Raw genomic sequence first — 20,403 nt, forward strand, 5'->3', positions numbered from 1 at the left:
CAGGTGGAATCTAGCAATAGACTGAGTGCCTGGGAACATTTGTACAGAGGTAACAAGGCAGATTGATGGGTGGCTGAATTGTCAAAGGCAGAGAGAGTGGAAACTGTCTATTTAAAACCTGTGTCCTGGAAAGTGTTTAGACTACAGACAGTGATGAGAATTTGGGTTGTAAGTCTTTTCAACAAACAGCAGAAACTCATCTCAGCTGTAGATTTACTGCCACACACATGGATATGGAAGTCAGGTGGTCTTTACTTAAACACAGCTCCATGTGGGTCCAGATGGCCTCTGTTCTGTTTTGGTGACCTTTCAGCTGGAGGTTCAAGGGGTTTCTAATCTTAGACATCATGTCCGACACGCTGCTTGGTTCTTGCTGAGCACTTCCTCTTCTGGATCTCATATTGAACCAAAATGTTTAGATGAAACCAGGCAAAGTCTCTGGGCAACCTGACTTCAACCCTGCCTGTTGAGCTAGTTCTTGATAACCGCAAAGCCATCAGTAGGAAAATCAACCATCTTTTTCAAATTTAACAGTGTCTGGTGCTAAATCACATTGTGAACTCTTAAGGTCGTGGAGGGTCTATGACCCTGAAGATGGCCTGCCCTTTGCAGGTGATGTTTTCTAAATATAGCATGTGTCCTGCCACACACAGTGCTACAACTACAATAGAAGCATTTGACTGGAGTTCATTCAGAGTGACTAAGCTTGGCTGTTTGTTGAAGATCTGTTCCTTTAAACTAATAGTTCAGCATCTGGTGAAACACACCTATTTCCTTTTTGCTGGGAGTTAGAAAAAGATAAGTGAGAAGACTGACACCACTCTTATATCTGTGCATTCTGTGCGCCAGAGTCAGGAGGTGATTAGCTTAGCTTAGCATAAAGAGGCAAATCAGGGAAACAGGTAGCCTCACTCTGTCTAAAGTTAAAAAAAATAAACTTACTGTCATCTCTAAAAGTGACTAATTAACACTTCATATTGTTCATTTAATCCATACATAAGCAGAAATGTAAAATGACAAGTTGTGGTGTGTGTTTGTGGTTGAGCTACTAGCTGTTTCTAGGTGAATAGTGTATTAACATGCTGGAGTCTTGTAGAAGTTTTAGCCTGTAAACTGTTAGAAGAAGAAATATTTCTATCACTTAAATCCCTCTAAGAAATTCTGTACTGTTCAGGTGAGCAGTGAGCATTAGAGCCGGGCTAGCTGGGTGCCCCTGCTTCCACTATTTATCCTAGATTAGGATAACTGCCTCCTGTTTCCAGCCACAGCTCCATACTTAAAAGACCACTGAGTCAGATGGATTCCTTTGTTTTACCTGTGTAAAACTAGAAATCCAGTCTTGTTCAGGTACATTTAGCAGAGGAGTAGCTGCAAGGCTGTTCAGCCAAACTCAGCCATCTAGCCTGCACTCATACAGAAGAAAAAAGCCATTTGAGCCAAATTCAAATACCTTTAAGGATTTCTGCCAGCCTTAAATTTCTCTCTTGCAACATGTTTTGTGTTTTAGATGTCGATTTAGCTCAATGAGGTCTACCTTGCCATTTCTGAAACAGATGTATCTTCAGCTATGTGTCTCTACAGCACTAGAAGCAGTCAGTATTTGAACATATTTTTTTTAATTTCATAGTGACTTTGACAAATAACCTGAGCAGTGTTTTCAAATTTACTCACCTTGTGGTCCAGAGAGCTAGACCACATCCTAACTTTTTTCAGTGTATGAATTGGAAAAAAAAAAAACCAACAAAAAACATATGAGCAGTTTGAATTGAGAGTCTAGTAAATACATATTCTGTGCCTTTCTGAGGCCACCGCTTCCCTGCAGGAATGTCAGCTTCCCCCTATTAGCTTGGCACACGACCGCATACCTCAGCTAATTAGCTTCCTGTAAAAGCCTTGAATAAAAACATCAGCTTTAATCACACGCTGCTGCTTTGTCTCATTCGCTGCCAAGGTAAATGTTACTTCAAGCACTGAAAAAAAAACATGGACATTTTGCTTTGTGGGTTTCAGCTTCCCCGACAGGTGTTTCAAACCGTGATGTGCAGCAATCCAGGTCAAGACTTCACCTCACCATTCCTCAACATCAAATAAACTCAGACTGTTTTTCTGTCATTAGACTTTTTAAAGGCTTTCGTTCGCTTTCTGTATGCTTTTTTTCTCTCTCACACTGAGGTCGCCTGAGATGTCAAACTTGGTCTTGAAAGTGTGTGTTCACTGTCTGTTTTACTGGATGGTTATTTACTGGCTGTCAGCAGGAGAACTGTGCTCTCATACAGTTTCATATGAAGCTATGTGGGTGCTTTTACAGTCTGTTTGTTTACTGTCAGAATCAGAGTGTACCTGTTACAGAGCTTGTTGACTAGTTTCTGATTATTTAGCAGCTGCTTGCCAGTAACACAAATCTCACTTTACAGCACCTCAATCAAACACTAATTCTTCATAGCCTGTTTACCAGAACTTTAGAAGGCAGAAAATGTCAAGAGATCAGGAGATTTGAATGTGTTATAATAGCATTTTCAAGATCTAGCATAGCCATCATGGATACAGATGTATTCTAAGGTCAGTGATAATTAATATCGACACTGGAAAGTAAAGGCCCTTGTAGCTCTGCTCTAATGCTTTTGATCCTATTACGTGATCTTCAGAGCAGATGGAGTTTGCTCATTTGTCATGGAATTCAAATTTCAGTTTTTTTCCTGAGCACTTAAAGGACTTGTCCATGATGGAGATCAGCAAAACCTCCAGGGACCTTGCGTTGAGATTATTAATTCAGCTGGTTTCCTAGGTTAAAAATGAACTCTTTAACTTTTGAGCTAGATGAGGAGCCAAATAGAAATTTGACCATCTACAGTCCCATCAGAACTGGGAAAACTCCACCTTGCTGATGAAGACCATGTGATATGATTGAAAAGTCCAGAATAGCTTCAAAATTGACTTTTAAATGAGTACTCCAGTGATTTAATGTTGCATTCCCAAAAAGTCAAGGGACTCACGTGAGACAGATTTTTAAAAAATATTTAAAAGATATCCTGACTTTAAGGTATGGGCCAAGTTCCAAAATGCTGGATCCTACATTTCGCACAAGGCAACTTGATAACATATTTTTGTAAGACCTTCTTGCCTGGTCAGCGACCATGTCTTTCCGACTCTGCAGCCCCAGTTCATAGCACAGGATTTCTGTTATAAATGTGCACTCTCAAAACCCAAGTCAGGAAAACCCTGATGACATCATCAGGCTTATTTTTTAAGACCTGACAAAACTCCTCCTGAGCCGCAGAAGACATTATTTATAAAACACAGGCTAAGTAGTGCTGATCATTGAGTTTTTCTCAGGCCTGGTAGTACCTTCAATAACAAGTAAACTGACCTTAAGGTGTAAAACCAGAGGAGTAAGATTGTGTTGATAAATAAAATAAGAAGCTGTCAAGGTACAGAGTGCTTTACTTTCTCTATGTGTGTATATATATATATATAATCAATAATATTGATAGGTGATCAGTGAGAGGATGGATTAATAAGTCTGTACACTGTCTACTGTTCTTATGTAATCAAAATAGCAGTAACACTGCATGACTGTAGCAACTGGCACCACTGGCATAAAATTATAAAGTTCTAACTTGAAAGTATTAAGTATGTGGTTAGAGCATAAAACCAGCCTCAAACTCAGGCTTCCCATACTGGCACTAACATCAGCCTGAGAAAAAAAAAACAAAAAAACACTGTGATCATCTGATAGAACAATGTTCAAGCCACAAGTGCTCTTATTAGGGAAGTGTGCGATGAGTGCCTCTCATCACTGCTGGAGTTTTGGCGTTACCAGTGAAACCTGGTCGGACCCTCTGGCATCGACGATGAAAACCAGCGTCTATGCAGAGTCTGGAGCGAAAGAACATTCAAGGTCAACAACAGATCTGTTCTTTGATGAAGTTGTTACTGCTGAACACTGCAAAAGAGATTGCTGTTTTCAGATGACTAATGGTAATGAACAAAAGGTGAAAGATTAGCACGAGGAGGGCTGTTCCTCCATAAACAGCTGTGAAAATATTGCTCTTCGAGTGCTTTCCTTTTTGCTAGGCTGTCAACGTAAACACAAATGTGTTCTTAATGAAATAAAGGATTAAAAAAACAATATCATTTGCTGCTGCTTCATAAGATGTTGGATGGAACAGTGAACTGTGCTTTTGTGATTGGTGGTTTGGTGAACAAATACTCATTTGGGGAGCAAACTGTTCTCAATAAACTCTGGATAAAATTGTGCTGTGCCTTATAGGAACACCTGGCCAGGTTTCCCATCTGCTCTAATTGTTTCCAGATATGCAGTTTCTGCACAGTGGCTAACAGGACCCCTCCCTGTCTGTCTGTGTGTCTGGAACGAAAGGCCTCTCCCCATCTGTCTGCGAGCTGCAAGGTCAGACTGTAGCCTACACCCTCGCCCCACGTCTGTCTGTCTGTTTGTCCGTCTGTCTAGTGGCAATCTGACCCCTCTATGCTTGTATATGTGTCTGGTAGCTGGAAGGTCACAGCTGGTCTGTTGTTACCCACTGTTTTCACTCTCCTTTGCTAAAAGTAACTCGCACAGTATCGTGTTTTCTGTGGATGCTGAGTAGAATGGCTGCTGCTTTTGTGGAGGTAATGATGACCAGCAGCGACGAAGCAATGCATTTTTCATAAGCTTAGTAATGCATTTAATGAGGGATAGGACAATGAAGATTTGCTGTGGAAGATACAAGTTAAAAATTTGGTCAGAATAAGTTCATGTTGTGTGGCAAGGCGCAAACTAAGAGGACAGTGTAATATCTCAACACAAGCTGATAAATAAGAAAAAAAATCCAGTCGTGTCCTATGCTGACAGAGGGTTCTTTACCTTGTGGCATACCTGCCCACAACTGACTGACAGTGGAAAATATTATGCCCTCATCAACCTCTTCACAACAACATGGAATATTCCCCAGCTGGAACAGCGGAAGGTGGATTCCTCAGCAAAGTGAGGAGGAAGTGATGACGCAGGAAAGAGTCATCGCTCAGCTAGCTGTCAAAAAGACAGCAGATGACCCAAGTTTCACATGTTTCTCCTACCTCAGCACAGACAGCAAGAAATATGTTTTCCTCTCTCAGCAGGAATGAATCAGAGTAAAGGTGCCAAAGGTCTAAAATAGTAATGTAGTCGTAAATAAGTGATGATTAAACCATGAAGTCCATTTGGGAGTTATTACAATGCAAACAACAGCCAATTTAAGCAAGCTGAATAGTTTCCTCCTCAAAAATATTCACTGCCCCCTGTCACTTTGATTCCTGCACAAATTAACTGAGATGAAACATAATGGCATGAGATGTGCTGGAAGGTGGATTTTGTTACTTTTGGACATGCTAGTTGCTTCCCCCTGTTTCCTGTCTTTATGCTAAGCTAAGCTAACTGTCTACTGGCTCCTGTTTCATACTAAGCCACCAGAGATGAGAGTGGTATCAACAAAACTCATCAACTCTCAGCAAGAAAGTGTGTAAGTGCATTTCCCAGAATGATTAATGATTGAATGAAAGTGTTCAACTAAAACTTTTATTTATCCTTCAGTTAATCTCTGATGGCTGCAATGACGACAGACTTAATCAAGAGCCAAAATGCAACACAGCAGCATACCGTAATGTCTGCTTTAAGGATTACTAGTTTGTCAGATTTATGAATCTTAATCGAGTTAAAAGTATTATCGTCTACATGTTTTACCCCCTAACACGGCTCACGCATTAACTGTGAGCTCACTGCTATTTTTCCAGCTGTATCCAGTCATGAGCAGTGTATAAATCCATCAGCAGCAGAGGAGGAGGAGGAGGAGGAGGCGATGACGCAGGAAGGAACTATCACTGGGTATCTGTCAAATCAATGGCAACGAGCTAGGAGTTTTTACAATTGATGTAATGCATTTTATAGATATAACCACATAAAGAAGACAGAATTTTCATTGCCAGAGCATTGCGTATTAACAACAGACATTCATTACACAGAGTTTTTATTTCTAAATCCAGGAAACAAGACTTAGAGTTAAACTAAATCACTTCTTAAGGGCATTCCTACAGTTCAGAGTCCTACAGGATTAAACGTGGAGGCCCACTAGCTCAAACTGAGCCTCCTGTACTATAAAGCAGCAGAGCCAGGGCCCCTTGTGAGGTCTCACTTACAGCACAATGATTGAAGGGTGCGACAGTTACGTAACTGCAAGGTGTCGTGTGATGCTGTGTGAATATGGAGCCTTGTCCCCGTGAGGAGAACCTATATAGGCCATGTCTCACAGGTAGGTGTTCTGTCACAGGGTGTCAATACGCAGCTTGTTTCAGAGGCCCGTTTCAGACTCTTTCTGGTCCCAACACATTTTTTTCTTTTACCCTTTAAACGCTTAATTATCCCTGAAGTTTCCAAATTGCTTTCTCACCCAATCTGATTTCAGTTTTGACATTTTTTTCTTTTTTTTTTGCCTACTTCACCCATCTGGTTTCTCTTTTTTCTGTCTGATAGCCAAAGATCTTTTACTTCTGTATGGTGTTCCCAGGTACAGTATGTTTTGTCTGTGATTGCAAAACCTCAACCTCACTTTGCATACCAGCTTTCACCAAGCATGTATAAATCGAATATTGCACCTTTCTTACCCTGCAGCCATTTGTGGTTAACTGTATTCTACTTTACCTTTGCTTCTCACGGTAACTGTTCCCAGGTATGTTATTCCCCTGCCTTTTGGACATGTGGTTTAGCGTGCCTGGCAGGACGGCAGGCGGTTCTCTTGGCTCGGTGTGTTTATGCAGGTGCAGGACATTCAGGACACGCCGCCCTGCAGAGTATTTTGGAGGGGCTTTTCAGAGCAGCCTACCCTTGCAGTATTAGAAGGGGCCGCCTATATGTGGCATTTAGTGGGACAGCCCAGAAAAGGCATTTCCTCAGGTTACTGGAAATGTAGCAGTAAAGGGGTTTGAAACAGAATCAAACACATCAGAGTGAGAAATGTTTTAATGACAAGTTTCTGGATCCTCAAAAATACATTGTGAGATAACATCATCATCGACAACAACAAATCCACCACCATATACCTTAACTTTTATAGTGTTTATTTTTGCTGAAATGCATTTTCCAAAAATGTAAGTCTCAACAAAGTTTCTTGAACGTACTCTGGACTAGACATCCAAAAACAGTGCTTCTTAACTCACCTTTGACTCATTTTTATGATACACAAACATTGCCATGCTCTCTGAATTATTTGAATAGAACACAGAGACAACAACCTCAGCAGCTGGTTGCTTGTTTAAAGGAACTGTTTGATATTTTGGGTAGTGTGCTTATTTGCTGTCTTGCTGAGAGTTAGGTGGGAAGATCTATACCACTCTCGAAATCTGAGTGGTTCATATAAGGCCACTGCAAGGAGACTGCACAAAGACTGTAAACAAGGTGAAACAGCTAGCCTGGCGCTCGTTGATGGTGGCAGCCTCATATGTAGCTCTCTGACAAGAGAACTGAATCAGTCCTCTCTCAGAAAGAAAGAAAAAGAATATATTTCTCGAAGTGTCCAACTATTGAACCAACTGTCTTGTTAAAAAACCAGGAGAGTGGGAATACACAAATTCCTAAACAGTAATGAAACGCAGAAATCTGTCATTTTACACCACCAGGACAAATGATTGTATAATCTTTTTATGAAGCTGATCAACTGTTATATAATATGTACATGTTTGTCATATGTAAACCTACTCAATGTATTTCTTGTTGTCCAGCCTATATACTTGGGGCTTTTCTGTGTGTCCCCACAAGTTTCCTCCCCACATTCATGCAGGTGAGGAAAGTTTTCACCTCTAAATTACCTGTAGGTGTGAATGTGAGAGAGTGAATGGTTGTCTGTGACAGACTTGTGACCTGTCCAGGTTGTAACCCACCTCTTGCCCAGTGTGAGCTGAGCTTTTTCTGCTGAGACTGAATTTGACAGAGCTGCTGAAATAACTGCAATATTTTGATACTGTTCAGTCACTTTGTCCTAAAAGTAAAAGGAAGTTGTCTTTCCAACATAAATGAAATATATAATATCCTAGTTTATACATACATAGGTAAGATATACGAAGATGCTTTCAGTACTCTCAGCTTTTGAAAAGATGCCTGATCAAAGTTGACTGACATTTTCCTTACAGAAACAATCAGAGCCAGGTAGAACCCTGCTATTCAGGTTACAAACAGGGTTTCCCGATAGCCAGGGTTACAGGTCATATGGAAATGGTGATCAGTAGCAGAAATAACAGGCTGAGTGTATGCCATGGTTTCATTGTCAAAGAAGAATAGCATTGCCCTGCTTGGCTCGCTCTGTTCTGTAAAAAGTTTCCCGGATAATGAATTCCTCTGGTTTGGTCAGCCAACAGTAGTTGAGGAGAAAGGGGAGGAGGAATGAAAGTATGAGAGGGAAAGCCTGAGGTGTTTGTCCGGTCAGCACAGAGGGCGTAAACAAGCCTGCTGCATTGTGGATAATTGCAGATTACTGGTTAGATAAAGTGGATTGACAAGAAATGAATGTGGAGGGAGTCCAAAAATGTAAAACAACAGATTCAAGTTCAAGATTTTGTCTTGTCCCTGAATGTGGAGGAAATTCACCATGTACAAGTCCTCAGGAATCCTGTTATTTCAATCAGACCATATTCATTAAAATACCAGAGCAAGCTTTTTTAAAGAAAAACCTTCAGTGACTGAATTGAATGTGAATTATAAACCAGGCCTGTTGGCAACAGAAAGCAGAGTTTGGTTCAATAGGCATCTATCTGTTAGTCCTCACATTAAGGACCTACTCTGGGGCTGGCTGGGTTTACAGAGTTTGCGATTACTCAAAGTTTATAATATTTTAACTCTCCAGTATGCTCCACTTTAAAGCATGTGAACTTTGGCACCAGTTTAAAATGAGCACATGCTCAAAGAGCCATACTGTTGCTGCATCGGTGCAAACACAGATGCACACTTAATGCACACCTTAAAAATCAGTAAGAACACACATACATGCACAGTATACTGCGCTTCCACATCGAAGTGAACTAGGTTGAGAAATTTGAAAGAAAACAAACAGGATTCCAGAGCGGTGTGGTGTGGCGTGAGGCTGCTGGACTGAGGCACAAAGAGAGGCCTGTTTGCAGTGTACAGGAGCATTCCAGCTAACAGAACAGGCTCTGGGACACTGTTGACCTAAGCTACTTTAGAATGTTTGTGCAATAGCTTTTGACCACTTGATTAAAAATATCGTTTGATGCTGGAGCGGCCGTGTCCTAGGCAGTTCAGACTGGTCTGAGCAGAGCAACATCTTGCCGCATGAAGGGAGGGCTCTTATGAAGAGGTGAAGCACTGAACCGTTCGCCTGGAACAGTGAGCCACAGACGAACCATTGAGGATGACCATGCTGTCTGGCACTTGATTCTGTAATTATATAATGTCAGTTCTGCTGAAAAATGTGTAATTTTAGACAATATGCCAACTTTTAAAGCATATTTAACCAAAATCTAATACAGCAGATGTGTTTATCTTTATTTAGCCATGCTAGCAGTGTGGGTCTAAGGATGGCAATGTCCATTGGTCAGTCAGTCCACCATTTTGGTCCAAACAGAAATATCTCAACAACTATTGGATTGATTGTAATTAAAGTTTGTACAGACATTCATGGTTCCCAAACAATGAATATGAATTATTTTGGGGCTCTGTTGACTTTTCCCCTAGCACCACAACAAGGCACACAATTGTAGTTTTGAGTGAAACCTCTCAACTATTTATTGCCATGAAATCTGGTACAGACATTCATGATCCCTCAAGATAAATTGTAATAACTTTGATGATCAATAACTTTTCACCTTGCACCACCATAAGGTAAAACCTCTAAATTTGTCCAGTATTTTGGTTCATATCCAAATCCCTGCAAACTGATGACATTCACATCAGCCTCAGCTAATACTAATTAGTGCATTAGCATCCTAACAGGCTAAACTGAGATGGTGAACATGGTAAACATCATACCTTCTAAAACATTAGCATGTTTGCTTCATCTTTGTGCACGTCAGCATGCTGATATTAGCATTTAGCTAACTGCAGTACCCAAAAGTCAGACTTGGGTGTAGACTCTTAACATCTTGTTCCCTCACAGAACTCAGTTAAAGGGAAATGACAAAAACAACAGAATAAGATAAACTCATTTCCATGCGTTATAATGAACTGATATCTGGAATTTTTGTTGATTTCCTGCCAGAGATTTCCAAAATCCTTCCACCAAATGCTGGATTGTTTCTTCTAAATGTCTTTCATTACTCAAAAGTGTCTAGTTTAACGTGTGGAGGTCTTAAGTTTAGACAAGTTTAGGCTGGTGAAAAGGATTGAGATTTTGGACCCCTAATTTGCCAAGGAAAATGTAGATCATGGAGATGAATGTGACCTACTCTCTTCTCCTTTAGCTAATGCCATAGAAATGCCCTTGAGCTAATGTCTTTAACGTCCAAATTGCTCTGGTGGAGCTGTCCACTGGACCAACAGTAGAAGACTGTGGTTGCAATGGGCAGCAGCCAGGTATGAATGTGTGTAACTTTGTACGTGTGAAGCAGGGTGTTGATGAAAGAGAGCATGTGTGCTTGGCAAATATTCCCAGGGATAAATTAAGGCAAAAAGCAAAAGTCTACACTGAGATCTAAAAAGAAAACATTTGATGTGGTGGCAGATTTGTGCCTTTGAGGGTCAGATTGAACCAGTCACAGAACAGAACATGGGGATGGATTTAGCTGAAGTCTCACCTGAACCTGTTTATCTTGTTGTGTATCTTTGGTTGAGTAGATGCTGCCAGAACCATCAGTGAAAATCAAAAGAAAAAGTGCAACAATTAATCTTGTTGTTAAGGCCTGGCAAAGCCCTAAGAGTGATGATGATCTCATCTCATGTAATGTCTTACTGTGAACCCTGATAACCTGTGTTATCAGTGAGTGCCTATCTAACTTAACCTTTTATTATGTCTAATGTCATATCATCTCATTTTACTCTCTCAATACATTATCACTTTTTTCATCTCATCTCTTTACTATTTAATAAAGTTAATCTCATTTCATTTCATTTAAAGTCATCATCATAATTAAAAAAGTTAATTTCACTGGACTCATCTTTTCTCATATGATCTTGTAACGGTAATTAATATATAGCATGTGTGATCCCACTTGCCACCACTCACACTGTTTATTTTATTAATTACAGTTTTATTTTATCGTCACTAAACGCAGCACCCCTGCTGTCTCGGGTCGTGCACCCCGGGGTGATAGCAACAGTTTTGCTTCGCTGTCTCCCTGGTGAGTGTACACGTTGTTAGCTCTGTAATTATTTTGGTTCATTCATCTTAATTTCATATCTAAGTGGTTGTTTTACGTTATTATATTTTTGTAACGTTTTAGCTCCCTATCGGTCGAGCATATTCGTTTGTGAGAGTGACGATGTTTTATTTAATTGGTTCGTAGCGTGATTAGCATGTGGTGTGTTAGCTAACATGCATTTTTTTGTTTTAGCTTCACAGTGTGAGCGCACGTTTGGGTGTTTCTGATGAGACTGACTGTATACTCTCCTGCCAGGTATGCGTTGTGTTTATTTTATGTTCCTTTTAAAACTAGATGGCAACAGTTTTGCTGCGCTGTCTCCCTGCTTCACAGTGTGAGAGCACGTTTCTGGGTGTTTCTGATGAGGCTGGCTGTATACTCTCCTGCCAGGAATAAAAGGCCAGTGGCAACAGTGGTTTGGTACTGTTTGGTCATAATTAACACAATGCACGAACACATCCCGCTACACTTTCATTTTGCCATTTCATTGTCTCATGTCATTAGTGGAGGCCACGTTGTCTAATTTCATCTCATCAACATGGTCAATTTAATTTCATCACATCTAACTTTACCTCCTCTCAGCTTGTCTAGTCTTATATTAATTAATTAATGTAATTATTCATTATATACATTAATATTATCTCTTTATTCATACCATTACTAACAGTAATCATGTTTCACTGTATCTCATTTTCATCTCATCTTCATACAGTGGTTAATTCTGTCCCATTGTGTCCCATCTCATCAGTGACAGATCATCTCATCCCTTTTCATCTCTGTCCCATCAAATCTGTATATGTCACGGCATCTTGTCTCAGTTATTTGGTCTCATAAAGCAGCTGTACTAAACTCAGCTGCATCTGGACAGTTGAACATAAATGCCAGACAGTGAGATGGAAACAAGCAGTCTGAGAATCCCCTGTGTGAAAACATGACGAACATATCACACCACTGTGAGTAAACCGAGGGCCTCCTTCCTTTCCCTCTCGTGAGCTCTCTATCCACCTCTGTCTTCCTCTCCCTCACTCACACACCTATCCCTCCTCTGTCTCTCTCACAGACTTGTGGCTATTCATATATCTGATGTGTTTGTGACATCAAGCTGTGTTTGCCGAGCAGCTTTTGCCCGACCACCACCGCTGCCCCACCCATCAACCCCTCTTAACCTTTGACCTCGACAGCCCCACCTGCCTACTCAAACACACTCACGCAATCTTTACACCTCTTGTTCTGTTAGCTTTGTCCACCGCTGACGTCAAAACACCTTTCAGTGCAGCTGATTAACAGGTTGAATTCACACAGGGCTCAGAGCCAGGATCTGTAAATAATGGGTGTCCATTCCTGTTTGGTGTTGTCCGGTAAATCCACCACACTGAGATAAATAACTGAAAAATAATCTATTTCAGCAACTTCGAATCACAACTTTAAATCTTGCAAACAAAGGAAACATATCCATAAAATCTGTTAACAGATCACATTTTAAAGGAATTAATCATTTAGCACAGCTTGTGGTGCTAACAGTGTTTACAGTCTTTATATATCATGATTATGTCATCAGAGTCATACTTGAATTGATATTATTTGCAAACCAAGAAGTGCTTGTTCATGTTTTATAAATGTTGGGAGACATCCAAGTGTGATTATGCTGTGTATTTATCGTACATCCAGAAAAGATTAAAGGCCTTTAACATATATTTTCTGTCATCTGTCATTCAGTTTCTTCATATTGCTGATGGGGATTGGAAACTGTTTTGGTTATTTCATATGAGGAAATTTTTATGTTTGTGTCTCTGTCTTGTTGTCTCGCTGGTTTGAAGTAGGTGGTGCTCAACTGATAAAACCGTGATGTCATTTATGTCTGTGCACTAATCAGGATTTAACAACATTTGATTTGAAATATGTTGACAGCTGTGGAACTGTTTGATCACGGTGCCATCCCTGTCAATCAAGTGTGATCAAACCACACATGCACAGTCCTGATGAAGCAGATTAGCTGAGTTGTTGAGTGTTAAATTATTCATAAATGATAAAGATGTTTTGCCAAGTTTAATTTTAATTGATGCTTATTTAGTCATAGATAATTTAATGTTAGAGAGAGATACTTATTGGAGTCAAAGCTTTGCTATCATGCCCTAGTCATGTGTCTGTGCATCAGTAACTCCCACTAAAGATAATATTTTAGATTCACATGGACAGATATCAGGGTAAATGTGTAGTCAGTGGTGTTCAAACCATCGGACAAATTGGTACAAATCCTGCATCGTGGCTGGGAAAATAATGTTTTTACTGGCCCTGTCAGTACTCTTGTCTCTTCACTGGCCGTCTGTGTGTGCCTGTCGTTTGGGGTGCACATGAGACCATGCTGAGTACGTGTTCTGGGACTGTGTTCACTGTGTTCAAGTCCAGTTACTTTATTCTCTGCCTTTTCCATGACAACTACATTTTAAGGCTCGCACTCAGCCAAAATAGTCAAATAAGTCAGACTGCACGTAGCTAGCACCATGGAAGGGAAACAAACACAGAAGATGATGTAGATTTGGTTCCTTAATTGCATAAAATTATGCTTTTTGGATGGAACACCATTTAGCTAACTCTGCTGGCATGTTTTTCCATTTTCATCCAAATTCTCTAAGTGTAACTGTAGTTCAACAGGAACTTCTAATACAGAGCCAAATTCCTCCAGTCTCACCATGACAAACACCCACAATTTATTACCCACCATTATAGAAACCAAGAATCAAATACCTACCACTGTACTAACCCAGACTCTAATTCCTATGGTCCCACCATGGTGAAGCCCTAGAGTTAAATCCTTACCACTGCATAACAATAACAAGAGCAGAAGCATGGAAAGGCCTTGCTACTGGTGTGCTCACTGTATGTGCGTGTGTCTGTTTGTGTGTATGTGTATGTGTGTGTGTGTGTGGTCTGACCAGTGCCCACATCCTTCCAGAGTAACAACATGGCCACCTAGGAGACACACATCCATTCCTCAGCTACCTCCCTGCCTTCCTGCATCCCTACCTCCCATCCCTCATTCTTCGCTCCCACCAACAGTGAGGCGGTTGGAGGTTATGACGTCTGTTGCGTTAGACAAGGTCACCATAGTTTGTCTTCCTGCATTTTTTCTCCTGGTTACATTCCTCTATACAAACTGTCTCCTACATATATAGGGAATGATTTTAAGTGAGCAAACCAGGATGGTATTTAACTTGAATGGGGAGGCTGATGAAAGCCTCTACTTTGTCTTTGTCCCTCTTTGAGTAAATCAGTGCACTGTCTATTTGACCTGTACATTCATTAAATCAGAGACGTCTGCAGGATGAACAGCTGTGGGGTTCAGGAAGTTGATCACCCTCCAAAGCCAGCTCACACAGCTAAGATATACCTCTATGTTTTAAGCTCAGCATTTAAACCACAAGGCTTAACCATAAGGAATAAATCGATATAGGAACAAGCTTTTGTAGGAGACTGTAAACAGAGTATAGGAGAATTTAGATGGGAGCAAGTTTGCATGTTTTTAAGAAAAATGCAAACTGGGAGAGGTTTTGCACTGCAGAACACACCCAAGCTAATATAGTAATATCCTTGTGATCATGGGCGTAGGTTTGGCTTCAACTTTGATGGGGACATTTTTTTGCTGGACAACAAATATGCATAGTTGTGTGTGTGTGTGTGTGTGTGTGTGTGTGTGTTAGCTTTTTCTTATGTTCATGTGCACGCGCATATGTACCCACGTAAAGTGTGTGCAAAAAGTGTTTTTTATGCAGTATGTGTTAGTGAACTGGAACTTGCACTGTGCTGCACTTTAATACCATTCCTCTGCTGCTAAGATCCATTGTACATTTCATCTTATTCACTGCATTTTATTTTATTATGTTTATTTTATTTTATTCTATTCTTATCTTACCTTATTTTTATTTTAATGTACATATGTATAGTGTGTCTGTATGTTGGTTTTTCTGTCTGTATATTTTAAATTATTGTGTCTTTGTCTTTTTCTTAAGCTGAAAGCTACCAAACAAAATTTCATTAAGTGTATGCACAATGACAATAAATATTTCTTGATTCTTGATTCTTGAATATAATGCACGTAAAAAAAAACAGGACTTGTGATGCAGAGATGCGTAAACCACAGACCATTTAGCTTAAGAAATTGCAAGCTATGAGACAGGAGCATGATGCTAGATAACAGTGGAGTTAATTTGGTATCAACTAAATTAGTCTCAGCCTGGCACGCTAACTAGTGGTGCATTAAAGTCCAGAGGACTGTCCGTTTAGCGACAGCAGCTGCCTGCTGTGACTGGAATCATGGTTGATCATAGTGGTGTGACTTAAGTAGAATGGTGAAGTAGCAGGACATAAAAACAAAACAAAGAGCTGAAAGAAGTTAAAACAGCGAGAACTGCAACCCCTGTCACATTGCACAGTCTTTTGATCCATTGTTAATATTGAAATATTGATCAGAGCAGCTTTAAAGGCACTTTGGTGAATATGAGCATGATGTATGCTATTTACTGACATCATGGTTTCTGCTTAAGTCTTTCAGTCATTTGCCTCTTAGCTGCCACCAGCAGCCGCCTGCACTTACTTGATGTTAGTGATTCATTTGTTTTTCAGTGCAGAGGGAATAAACAGTTCTGTGCAGGTGTACTCAGGGTTCCTTCAGTGCTGGAATTCTAACTTTGAAACGGCAGGTGAGTGCAGCGGTTTCCTCTCAGCGTGGAACATCCTGTCACATACCTGAGAGCTACTTCCTCTTCAGAAAAACATCAATATTTACCAGAATACACAGAGGCCTCTAAATCTAAAATCTCCCTCACCCGCTAGCATGTTTTTCTGTTCTAGTGCCAGTTGTCATCCCACCAGTGCCAGCTGTACCTCATCTTTATTTATGAATATTTTTTTCTTCTCAGAGAGAGTAAACCACAGAGAGGACTTTTCAACAGCAAACGCGCTGCATTCCTCCTGCTGGTCCGCAGCTGGACTCCAAAGTAAAGTTTACATTCCTGGGCTGCTGGGAGGAATGCTGCCCTCTGGGGCTCTGGAACAGGCCTGAGGATTACAAGTCAGGGACCACAGATGAAGACTGGGATGCTCAGTCACAGGTAAGTTTAGAAGATGTCAACAACACAGACTTTATTCACCACAACTTTAATGATATAACTTTTAAACATGTGTGCACTGATCAGATCTGCAGACTTGATGAGGACAATACATAAATAGCTATTCCTCTTTAATTGATGATACTTAAGTGATAATTTTGAGTCATTTTGTCTCATGTGAACTGTGGTTCTGGAGTGGAGTGTTAAAACTCTGAAATGTGCATAAGTTATCACTGGCATTAAGTGTATTTTGATTCTTAGAGCTGATGGTTTTCTCTTGTATATGAAGCCTTATTAAACCTGGATTCAGGTCTGATACTCAGTGATGACAGGCTTATTCAGATATTCAGCAAGCCAACAAGTGGGGCTAAATTGAATAGAGGAAACCAGAATTTTTACTGTTTAATTAACTGACTTAACATTTTCACAGGTACCACTTATGGCCATGACAAATCACTACTTATTGGATAATGTGCTCTACAGCATTGAAAATGTGTCACTCCTAAGTTTTAATAACCCTTCAAAATAGATGTGGAATCAGCATTACTTTGAGGTAGATTCAGTTTCTGTTAACAGAATTGTCTGGAAACATCCTGGGGACTTTAGCTAGCACTAAAAATAGTGAGGGCTGGAGCAGAGAGGAGAGAAGAGAAGAGGAGAGAATGATTAAAAATAAGATTCAGTTATGATGAGGACCAGGCTACTGCTAACACAATTTCAGCTGAAAAAACAATGTATTACTTTATGGCTATTAGCACTCCATCTAATGAGAATCATTATGCACTGACCTGGACACCAGAGCAGACAAGGACTCATTGTCTCACTCAAGGACACTTCTGCAGGATGTGCTACTGAAGGGCTTGAAACTGAGCAGCAGCCACTTTGAAGAACAGTCTGGACTTTGATCTAATCTAATTAACATGGATTGAACCCCCCCCCCCAAAAAAAAAAAAAAAAATCTGAGATCAAAGCCTGACTGCTGTGATATATGTCTGATGCAGTTTAGAAGAGCCTGGTTTTATCCTATTTTTTAAAGATGTATTATTCTATGGACAAGTTGACCCTCTGCATATGCGCACTACTGTAAATAGACAATGAAGATATGATAAATAGCTACTGACGGTAGATCTCCTTAAAACTGTGCAATGCAAATTTTCATGGTCATGTTGTATGGCAGTCTAATACAAAAAGAATGTACAGTGATAACATCACAGTGGTATATTGTGGACTTGATGGTTATGGTAAGCAATTCTGCACTGCCACCTCCTGGCAACAATAATTATTTTCTTTCATCTGATGCAAAACAAGCTTTTTACCAAATTTACAGATGGTCATTATGGACATTTCAGGAGGTTTATGTAGTCAAGATGAGTACAGAACAAGGGGCACTCCACCGATTTTACACGTAAGGGTAGGTTAGTTTTCAGGACGAGTACCACTCAGCCTGTGAAAACAGCTGTATAATGTCTTTTGTGGCTCTAAAAGGAGTTTGCTAAAGTCTGAGAGACTAACCCTGATGAAACCAGGCTCTTCATCAGGGTTATCTTGGATTTGGTTTAAGATTTCAAAATACATGGTGAAAGACGTGGCATTACTGCAAAGACAATTCTACGCTTTGAGTTGCATTATGGAAGTGTAGATGCAGTGTTTCTGACTTTAAAATAAAAGATATCTTAGGATATCTACCTTCATTTCGACTGTGACCATTCTGCCTCCCACAAGTCCCCCAACTTAATATAGGTCCAATACAAAATTTCTGGACCCCTTTAAGTTTGGATTTTATCTTGTACAACTGTCCATAAAGCATTATTTGGCTCTGTGAAATGCTGTTGCCAGGCTGTATTTAATCCCCCAATATTTGAGTTTCTCTTATGAAAATGTTGTGTCTCATTCCCTCTGTATTTGGGGAAAGGAAGCAAATGTGAAAAGTGTCACATTCACTGCTAGAATTACATATTTAGAAGAGCAACTCTCAACTTAGTAATGGAAAGGAACACTAACAGCAACTTGTAATTTCCCCCAGTCCACTTTCTAATGACGTACTTAAGAGACCTAACCTCAGTGAGCTCAGTGTTTGCTCAGATGAATTATTTCTCCAATTTATCCGCATCATAGCACAGCAAAATGTCTATGTACAGTCTCTACTGTGAGTCAAGCTTCTGTCATTATTTGTGATTTTCCACACCAGCAGGTAAAAAGAGCCTCTGTGCCCCAGACACATTACGCTTGTGACTCATCAATGGGTTACCTCCACCTGCAGGTTCAGCTTTGATTCATGTCCACTAGACTCACATGTGGATCTGTGTGGATCAGCATTTTTCTTAAACAAGGCAGTAAAATAAATGTAAAGGAAAATGACATCAATTGAAAAACAACCTAATAATTCCCTAAGTGTCCATTCACTTCAAACCAAACACCCCAGCTTCCCCTGCTGTAACTTTACACCTGGCCGAACTTTCCTGAGCCTCCTCAGCTGTGACATTTGTGTTTGGAAGGAAAATCCTGCTCAGCTCTTTGCAGCGACCTGCTACTTTCTCTGTGTGTAACCAGTCCAAAATATTCCCTGTCCTACTGACGCCCAGTTCAACCTGTTCTCTGCCCGAGTGATGTATTTACAACTCTGTGCCCAAATCCTTCTCGCCTCTCACTCGTTTAAGGAAACCTTTGCCTTCTGCGTCACAGCAGTCTGTTACTTCCACAACCCTGTCCAACTCCAACACTGTCTGTTCTGACATATACAAGCTAACTCCCATCTGCTCTCTGATCTCATCCTCTCATGGCTGCCTGAAATTTACTTCCTTCAGTTCAAGGGCTAAACAAGGAGATGACATATGATGTGATTTTTTTTTTTTTTTTTTTTTTTTTTTTTACAGTCAAGGGTCTCCTGAGGTGTGCCACAGGAATCTGTCCTTGGTCCTGTTTTATTTTCATGTTGATTTCTTTATGTGTCTGTTAAAAATGTTGTTTGTGGCATGTAAAATGTAGATTTCATTTATATGCAGATGACACTGTCATATTTTGCTTGGCCCCAACAATTAGGTGTTTACTTAGCTGTGGTTAGCTTTTGATAAGGTCTGGTCCTAGCCATGAGAAATTGTGCTTTGTCTATATGTGTGCGAATAAAGGTTAGGCAGAGCACATGACTTTTTAAAAATCTTACTTGAACCTTTATTTTTCCAGGGAAAGTCAACTAAGTACACCTGCTGTTACCTCACCTGACCTTTGCCGTCCTCTACAGGGGAACACCAGGTCCCTGTACTGAAGTAGCTGTAGCTAAATGCCCTGATAGCAAAGGTAGGTAGTCAACAGCAGTTTCATTACAGATTTATTTTCCCTAAATGTGTTCCCAGTCAGTTTTTACTTCACTCAGCTGCCAGCTGCTCCTGCCAAACCACTTCAAGTGTTTCATATGCAAAGTTTATTCTTTGGCTTGCAGAGGTCACTATATCCAGTGTATTTGTAGCCAATCCTAACCCTAACCCTAACCCAACTAACTCTAACTCTAACCCTAACCCTAACCCAACAACTTAAACTAATTGTCTATAATACTTCTGCATCAAACCAGATTGCAACATTCAAAAAATTGTACAGTCTGTTAACAACTGTTTATATAGACAATATGGTTCAATTGAAAGTGTAAGTGAGCTGATCTAGCAGTGTATTGAGATTCAGTATATAATAAAGAAAAGTTTCATACAGTAAATTAGATTTTCTCCATTTGAATATTAGTGCTTTCACAACAGGACTGAGACAGTGATGATATTCTGGGTAGACACGTTGTTTCTCAAAGACACGTGGGCCTTAATAAGTAAGCACCAAATGATATGTTAAGTGACATGTCCACTTAGTGTCACCCAATAACCTGCCAAACGTTTGATTTTTAACTTTGAATGGAACGATGACAACGATTGCAGTATCAATTACACTAGTACCAGAGGAGCAAAGAGGAAACACGCTATAC

General features: G+C 40.2%; 1 long non-coding RNA gene across 2 annotated transcripts; it reads left to right on the top strand.

Moving 5' to 3' along the window:
• The first annotated feature begins 11,265 nt into the window (after positions 1 to 11,265).
• On the top strand, positions 11,266 to 20,344 carry LOC108896877 (uncharacterized). 2 transcript variants are annotated; one of them, XR_001963201.2, is made up of 5 exons: positions 11,266 to 11,316; positions 11,530 to 11,592; positions 15,958 to 16,034; positions 16,254 to 16,445; positions 19,623 to 20,344. It is a non-coding gene; the product is annotated as an uncharacterized LOC108896877 (long non-coding RNA). The 2 variants fall into 2 exon arrangements; XR_001963200.2 differs by lacking the exon at positions 15,958 to 16,034.
• The last annotated feature ends 59 nt before the right edge of the window (positions 20,345 to 20,403 follow it).

Source organism: Lates calcarifer, linkage group LG7_1, assembly GCF_001640805.2.
Source record: "Lates calcarifer isolate ASB-BC8 linkage group LG7_1, TLL_Latcal_v3, whole genome shotgun sequence".
NCBI classification, from domain to species: domain Eukaryota; kingdom Metazoa; phylum Chordata; class Actinopteri; family Centropomidae; genus Lates; species Lates calcarifer.